At 45.3% G+C, this 8,949-nt stretch overlaps 1 long non-coding RNA gene across 1 annotated transcript; it reads left to right on the top strand.

The window, feature by feature from the left end:
- Positions 1 to 1,163: 1,163 nt before the first annotated feature.
- Positions 1,164 to 7,710, top strand: LOC146205772 (uncharacterized). Its single transcript, XR_014704252.1, has 3 exons — positions 1,164 to 1,298; positions 2,664 to 2,789; positions 7,266 to 7,710. It is a non-coding gene; the product is annotated as an uncharacterized LOC146205772 (long non-coding RNA).
- Positions 7,711 to 8,949: the final 1,239 nt, after the last annotated feature.

Genomic DNA, 8,949 nt, shown 5'->3' with positions numbered 1-8,949 from the left:
GCACGTGACGGAGACAGCTCTGCGGGCGTAGACAGGAATGTTAAGAGGGAGTATATCCATGGATCCTTCTGCTGCTCAGATTTCATGTTGGTAATGTTGAGCGGCGACATATCGTAGGCACAAACGAAGCCAGCCGTCGAGTCGTTAGGAAGCGGTGAACGGGAAAGGGCATCAGCGTCGGTGTGCTTGCGTCCAGATCGATAGATGACGTGGATATCGTACTCCTGAAGACGTAACGCCCAGCTGGCGAGACGGCCGGAGGGGTCTTTGAGGGAGGATAGCCAACAGAGCGCGTGGTGGTCGGTAACAACGTAGAATGGGCGACCGTAAATATAAGGAACTTGGTAATGGCCCATATGATGGCCAGACACTCCTTTTCGGTCACAGAATAGTTCAATTCCGCTTTCGTGAGGGTACGACTAGCGTACGCGACGACATACTCGGAATATCCAGGTTTCCGTTGAGCAAGAACAGCGCCCAGACCTACGCCGCTTGCATCAGTGTGTATTTCGGTCGAGCAGGCAGGGTCAAAATGGCGGAGTATAGGGGGAGAGACCAGTAGACGGCGTAGTGTACTGAACGCAGTTAAGGCTCCTCCATTTTTTAAAGGTAGCGACAGGTCTTGATCCAGCCGCCGCTCCCTCCCAGACGGCCACTGACGTCCGACGGACAACCGAACTCGGCCGCAACTCGGCGGCCGATTTCGGACGTCCGCCGGAATTCCGGCGTCCGTACGAAAACGGATGGTCGAATCCGTTCGCCCAGAGGACAGCCGCCGTACGTCCGCCACTGGATTTGCTTTTACACAGCTATGATATAGTTTGTAGTCGTCGTGCTCGTCTGAACTACGTATAAAACAGTAATGCCGTCAAGTCTACATTATATGATGCCAGAGCGAATCGATGCGATAGAAAGCGTTTCCATTAAACAGTTTTTTTTTTATTTTCCGCATGTTTCATTGTTGAATTCTTCCATCAAAAATTTTTTATTAAAAGTTAAATGACCATTAAACATTTTTCTATCATGATGCTTCGGTGAAATTTTAATCAGTGGCTGAATAGACGCAACAAGCAGCAAGCTCAAAAAGAACGAAACCGAACCTATCATCAAAAAAATCTGAAATGAGCCAATCCAATCCACCTGACAAGTTGAAGTTTAGTCATGGAAGATGGTTTCACGTTTCCGTGTTCTGCATTTTCTGCGCAGTTACAAATACCTACGTCTGTAATGCACTGCTAGCATTGTTTTTGCTGTGGCTTGGTGCGGCTGGCACACTTTGTTCACCCGCCGATTCCAAAGTAAGTATTTCACCGAACTTTTGTTTCTTTAGTGGAACTTTTCGATGCACCGATGGTGCTGAGCTTTTGGGTAAGGAAACAGCTCTGTACAGCAGCCGAACGGTCTAGTGTTTTAGGCGAGACTGACAGGATGGCTCCGCGCCTACTAACTAAAGTGCAGCCTCAAGTCTGAGGTCCATCTTTCTCGGCATTACGGGACGCTGCGCCAGTAAGCCGCGCAACTTCTCTGTCTCTGATATCATAAAGGAGTGCCTGCCCGAGCTTTAAAGGAGTTAATTTGTTAACCATGCGCAACGTGCTGAGTTGTAAAAACTATACGAGAAAACTTTTGCACTCCTCGAGCCTATCGTGCGACATGCCTACACTTGTGAAAACGTCGCGAGCTTTTTCTTTTTTTAATGGACAGCCGCTGATCTTTCTCTCTTGAGCTCTACGGCAACTACAGTTTCTAGAAGGAACGGCTGTAGCTACTAAATAACTAAAGGTTTAGTACTCTCCTTCAGCTTTGACAAACCAGGACAGCACATTGCGCATGTTGGTTATGCATGTGGGACCGAACCGCGCAGAACAACCGGACAAGGAGATGAGAAAAAAAAAAAAAGTCAGTGCTTGTCTTTTTCTTGACCCGTTGTTCTGCGCTGTTCTGGCACGAATTTGACATACCGCCGCCGCGATACAGTTGGGCTGTGAGCTCTGGTGCCTGAAACGCCTTCCTTTATGCAAAACAGGCATACTGAGAGGCCATGCAAGCCGCGGGCTCAAAAAAAAAAAAAGAAAAAAAAACGACCTGAGCAAAAGTGAGATGAAAACAAAATTGTTGTTGCTTTGTCCTTACAGATATTCAAGGGCTCCTCAGAACTTCACTGCATTATTGACAGCGAGATAATGCCAAAGCTACACTAGAGCCATGCAGCACCTTATAGTGCATGATACTGAGCCTATGTCTCGCACTGAAAGCTCTTATCATGTTCTTAGATTATCATATTAAAGTAGCTTTAAACCCATGCTTGTTAATACAGTGATAGCCATAAATTGAATCTAGGGCATCATGCTCACATACAAGGCTTCTGATAACCGCTGGTCACATGATGTGGGCTATAGCAGAAACCTGTACCTGGTCATCTTACAAGCACTTGTGCAATTGATGCTTTTAATGTGTTGTAAAAGGTTCTATTTCTGTATGGGAATGCTTTCCTTATTGAAGGCTAACATTTGGCTTGCTACAGCAAAACCTGTACCTAGTCATCCTAAAAACAGCACCGCAGTTGGTGCTTTTAGTGTGTTGTAAAAGTATTTGTGTTCTGCTTCTGTATGGCAATGCTTTTCTCGTTCAAGACTAGCATGAGGCTTCCAAAAATTTTTCAGGTGCCATTTGCTGTAGCCGATTTCGTAGGCCAACAGGAAGCAGCACTTTGAGCATGGAAAACTGTCATCTACGGGGAAAAAACAGCAACATCCCTTTGCATTCTCATTTCTTTGGTATAGCTAAAAGTGAGTATTGTATCATTATCTATATTATTAATATTGAATCATGATTGTCAGTATTGAAGTTGTTTGAGCGTGATGATTTTAAACACACAGGACATCCCTTCGACATTAAGGTTTTAGCTTGTTTACATGTAGGATGTAGAACTGGTTTCAACAAACTTTATGCAGCAAATTCTTTTTACATTGTCCACCATGTTACTTTTTGTCATTGTCCATTGAAGTAAATAACCAGTATTTTACGTTTACACAATCGTCCACTCTTAGCTTGAATGGGAATGTGTGGCATGCAGTTTGCAAAATAGCAATGCATCCGTCACAGCCATGCATCAAGGCTAAGTGGCTTGTGCGTAGAGGGACCAGCCGCTCCAGCTTCACATCATCTGCCTCTTTGCTCCGGTGTGCAGATGCGCATCGAGGCAAGATGGCTGATGTGTAGAGGGACCAGGAGCTGCTGCTAACGTCCTTCGCCTCTTTACTACAGTGCACAGCCTTGCATTGATGCTAAGTGGCGTGTGCATGGAGGGCCCAGGAGCTGCAGCTTCATGTCTGCCTCTTCGCTCAGGTACGCAGGTGCGTATTGAGGCAAAATGGCTTATGCATAGAGGGACCAGGAGCTGCTGTGTGGCGTAGTCTGTATATTTGCTATGGTGCGTATCGAAGTACAGTGGGGGAGCTCATGTGTAAAGGTACCATGAGCTGCTGCGTCATGTCGTCTGCCTCTTTACTATGGTGCGCAGGCATGCATCAAGGCAAAGTGGCTTATGCGTAGTAGGACCAGGAGCTGTTGCTTCACATCTGCTATGATGCGCAGCTGCGTATTGTGGGTGGTGGTGGAAAATATTTCCATCGGATACAAATACAGGAGGTTACTCACTAGCTGACCCTGAGGGGGCCTGTCCTGACAAAAACAAGGGGTCCCTAGTTTGGGACCCCAGTGGTGGTAGAGGGACTAGAGGCTAGTACTTCACGCTGTCTGCCTCTTCGCTACGGTGTGCGGCTGCGATGGATGCAGTGGCATCTCAAAAAGTGCATGCCACGCACTCGCATGTTCAGCCTGAGTGGACGACTGTGTATTTGCTATAGCTTTGTTATTCATAGAATAAACCTAGGCCAAGTTGGATAAATTATACTTCACCTCATATGTGGTCAGCAAAGAAAAGCCACTCCAGAAAATCTGATGCATTTACTGTCATAGGGTTCTTATTCATATACATGCTACTGACAAGTCAGATTCTTCACCCTCAGAAATGCCAGAAAAACAACCAAGGGTGCGTCTGTAATAGTCTAGCTTGCTCTTTCTCTGCAGACTTGAGTCAGATGTGTGTTCCATTGCTGTGGGTGGGACAGGTGTGAATCTGATTTTAAGCATGCAACAAGTATGTTATTGTAGTTTAAAGGCAAAACGGTACTAATAATCGTAGCCCCCCCTGGCCTTTATCCCATTTTAATAGTGTTGCTAGACACTGAATTATTAGTTTACTCTGCACTGTTTCTGTCTAGTTAATGTGCGGAGATGTACATATATTTATATGACTTGGAGTTGTCGACTTAGCACTTAGAAACATTGTAGCGTTATCTGATGTGTTGCTTTCATTTCTTTAATGATTTCTGTAAGGGATCGGTGGGTATTAGTCTGCTCTTTTTGGGTCACCTGTTCAATGCCCAGCTGCGGCCGTCTCCCACTTGCCCTCGGACAGGAGGCGGAGAGACGCGCACAGAGAGGCAGCTACAGCAGCTACAGTGCTTAACGGAAACGTAGGCAGAGAGGGAAAAAAGTCCCCTCTTTCGAGGACTTTGCTGTCGCACTCGAAGACGCGGGGACAGGCAGTTTGTTCTCGTTGCTGTGTCATGTAGGGGGCTCATTTTTATTTAAGGAGCTTTACGAACAGTATACAACTAAGGGGTCCTTAGTACTAAGCGTACTAAGGGGTCCTTAGTACGCTGACTGGACCCATCATCCGGAGGCAGCACAGCTTTGAAACGAGCACCTCTTTTGGAAGAACTGCTTATCGTTCAGAGAAAAAACACTGTCAGGTTGAAGGGTGTAAGGCCCTCTTCCTTGTTGGGGAGCCCATAAAAGTGACAATTATTCAGTGCAGGTGCGCTGAGTGGGGTCTCGTTGAGGATTCCAACCCTGGATGTCAACAATGGTGGGAGATGGCGGCGTTGAAAAAGGGCAAGTGTGTAACAGTGACGGTATGATGCGGAGCGGGAGGATGTGGGTTGGCTCTTCTGATGTGGTCCGCAATTGTGCTGGCTCGGACTCCAATAATTGCAATAATTGCCCTTTAAAAGGAGCCGCCAAGGGTGCAAGCTTTGGGCAATGGTTGCGCACGTGGAACACCGTTTTGATGGGTTCTAATTTTTTTTCTTTTTTTATTTCCTAGGGTAGAGAGTTTGGCATGTGACCTAGTGAGCCAATCATTTCGAGGTCAATTCTCTAAATTCCGTTTGTTGTGAAACGAATTTGTTGTCCCTTTTGCATTGCTTGTATTAGGGAGAGGGTGAAGAACCTTATGAAAGTGGAAAGACATGCCAAAATGTTTGTTAGCCAGTCATGTGTGAGTTTGTTGTCATTGGGGATGAGAAATGTGGGCTGAGTCCCGAAGTTAATGAAACGGCCCCGTGGCCTGGAGAACTCGTTTTGAGCTAGATTTTGATCTCTTTCCTCTTCGGCATAGATCATGGTCATTGTTTCACCTGTTGTAAATACGTACATTCATGTATAAAGTTTTCAGTTCATCTTCCTCTCCGTGTGCAAGTTGTTGTGGCAAGATGCAGTAAATTCACTATTTTTATTTCTATATAACATGTCTTTCTGAAGATGGTGAGCTCTTTTGTCCCAAATCTTCCACAAAACTGTGTGATATCTTTAATGCTAACTGCGGCTTGGTGTCACTCAAAACATGTAGTTGAGGTAGATTTCTTCCCCCCCCCCCCCTCTTTTTGTTCGTTCAAATGAGGACCAGCGGACACTAACTCTTGCTTTTGTAATGCCCTAGGCCCCGCCTTAAGGCAGTACTCCAATGTCAATACCATTCTTATAGCTATGGCTGTTCAACAGCACTAATGTCTTTTATACACTTCTTTTACTAATCTCTTACCCAAGTGGTGGCTTATACTGCGGGGGCGAAAGTCTCTGGACAGTATGTCTGGAGATTTTGGACTAGAATCGTGATGTAAACGAATTGTGACCTTATTTCTCTTGCACACATGAAAGAACTAACGTTCAACTTTCACATCGACAAGTATGGTCCGAGTTTCCTGGCCGATGTGAAAGTTATGTGCTTTGATTGCAGTTTGTGTAGTCCACACACTTTTGTCCCCGATATTACATAGGGGCAAATTAGGCGCCTTTACAGGGGCAGTTTCTTTGGCGCCCACTACCTTCCCCATAAAAAAGCTACAGTGTTTCTTGTGAACAGCTGGCTGCATTTATAAAGGCCATTATTTTTTTGTAATTTGTTGTGCGTAGTTGAGAAATCCATGACATACATGCACAGCTGGTTGCCAGAATTATGCAACCATATTTCAGTAACTAACATCCATGCTGCATGCTGCCGGTAATACATCAGGAGCTTATGGTTGTCAGCTTTTTGTGTTTTGTGTAACTATAAGCCTTGCTATTGTAATGTCACATATAGCGCTATGGGTAAACAAATAACTTTACTTTTAACTCTTGTAGAAGCATGAACACTGCGCAATCACTGCGGCGGGCTATGCTTCCACATTGGGCTTTAGCCACATGTCAAATGTCTATCTTTATTCTGCTGCAGCAGCTTGCATGTTATCAGATAAGTTACTTCGTCGTAGCTGCTCTAAGGAGACGCTTTCTAGACGCTTGTAGCCTAGGTGTTGATGTCGATATACCCCTGACACGCCCAGGGAATGTCTTCGGTAGAGGGTACATGGAAACCAGCGAAATGTGCAGTTTACAGAACAAAAAGGTAACAATTTTAAATGATGTTATTATTGATCACTTCTTTTCAGAGCAGGAACAATGACTTTAGAAATCTGCCTGTTAAACCGCTCAAAATGCAGGTTTCTGCGTACCTGCGCCACTGCGTACCTGTGTAATACTGCAATGCTCTGGCTGTGCTTTATGTTCATATACAGCAGCCTTTATGCTTAGTTTCTCTGCATGTGCACTCCATGTCTTGGGCATTGCTGAGGGCGCATAGCAGCAAGCATAACATGCCATGTTTGGTCAGAGTGGCATGTTCAAAGAGACGACATAAAAACATTAAAATGCTGAATGCCAGGTTCTGGTCAAACTACGTTTGTATCTTTTGTTATTCTGCTTGGGTTTTGCTGCAGTTATATGACCTTTCTATATAGTATGTGACAGTTCTGAATGGAGATGCATGCGTATAGTGCCATCTGGAAAAAGCAATTGAGAGAAAATTGCAGTTGTCCTTGGAGATGTGTAATCAAAGTTACGCACAGATAACTTGAATTTCATTTTCCCTTCTATTGCAGGAGGAGCCCAACCTGCTCTTTCCATCTTAGGCCTGAAAGCCCAGCAATAGCTGATCGAGCAAATGCACAGGATAGTAACTGCTCCTGGAATCCCGGCCTGCGGAGGCCGCCCACAGAGAACTCGATGATCTCCTCGCTAATTCCGAAATATTAGGTTTCAATAAATACCTTTTCCTCCACCACCTCCCCGAGGGAAGAGCTGTCACGGCCAAGGATAATTAAAAAAAGTAGATTCCTAATACTCCAGTTGGCCTGCATTTTACCATGCCATTCCTTAACATCGATATTTTTTTAGTGTAGACTATTTATGCATGCAGTTTTTGCAATAAAGCCAAAAAATGCTTTTTTTACAACCTCACATGCTGGTATGCCTATGCACTTCACATGTTTTCAGGAATGGTGCATTTGTGTAAAGCTCAGCTAGCATATGTGCCTCTTTGATGGAAGTTTTAATTGCACACTGCTGTTCAGTGCTTTGTGTGTGAAAGTAAAGCAGACAACAGGAAACTTGAAACTTGCATATTCTATTGTCTGCTTTACTCACGACGCATCGAGCACTAGTATGAAATTTCCATGGCACATGCTTGCTGAGCTTTACACGAATGTTATTGGTAAGTTTTTACACCAATAGCGGGCCCTGCAAGCAAGTTCCGGGAAACGTCCGAATGTCCGCCTCCGGCTGTCCGTCGGACGTCCGTGGGACGCGATCCGGATCCACGAACGATAGTCCGACGGACGTCCGCTGTACGTGTATCGAACATAACCGGACTTCCGTCGGATGTCCGAAGGTCCGAAAACGGACGTCCGTCGGACGTCTATGGCCGTCTGGGCTCCGATAGGCCGGTTGGCTGCACGTGACCTCTTCGCCGCCAAGCTCCGCCCAAAGGGTCCAGCGGGGCTCGCTGCGCCGCTGAAATGCACAGCGATCTGCGCTTGCCAGCGAGATATTGGCCGATTAGTTAAGCAAAAAGTACTTCACAAGCCTCTATTGCTTTTTAGGAGTGTATGTGCAGTACTTAGTGCTTAAGCGGACGCAAGAGTTACATCTCTGAACTTAAATTTTGAAGCACACGCGTGACATGCGGCTGCGCCGATCTGCCGTGCTTTCGTCTGCCGGAACCGTGCGGAGGACGCGAAAAAGTCATTTTCCATTCCTCGCGGTGACGATAATAGCAACAGAAGGAAGCTATGACCTCATGAGATCGGGCGTAAGAATTGTAAGGCCGCGGAAAACACCCGACTATGCGAAATGATTTCTGTCTGCTTAAAAAGCTGTTCGCTTGCCCGGGATGGCCTTTGTTTGGGCATATGCTATTTCATGAGCAAAATATCAAGAACGCTATGACTATGTCGCTATTACTTGTACTGTGGATGCCTAGTGAAAAGTCACTGCCGTGTCGCGCCCCCTTACTTTCCCCGAACCGATCAAGACTGCAAATAACGCGCGGAATCAATGGTGTCAAAATGCTCAGAATGAAAATGCAATGCTTGATAATGCTTGTTGTGAAAATTTAGACCGTGCATTGATCATTTGATTGATATAAATGAAAAATGAAACATTGGAAAAACAGGAGGGTGCAAATGTGTCAAAATGATCGAAATAAAAAGTCAATATTTGCCTATGCTAAATATCGGTCTATAAATATTAAAAAAGAAAGATTTGTTCCGTATAAAGTGTAAAATC

Source organism: Amblyomma maculatum, chromosome 1 (genome assembly GCF_055883805.1).
Source record: "Amblyomma maculatum isolate TAMU_Amacu chromosome 1, ASM5588380v1, whole genome shotgun sequence".
Classification (NCBI taxonomy): domain Eukaryota; kingdom Metazoa; phylum Arthropoda; class Arachnida; order Ixodida; family Ixodidae; genus Amblyomma; species Amblyomma maculatum.
This window is presented reverse-complemented; position numbering and strand designations above follow the sequence as displayed.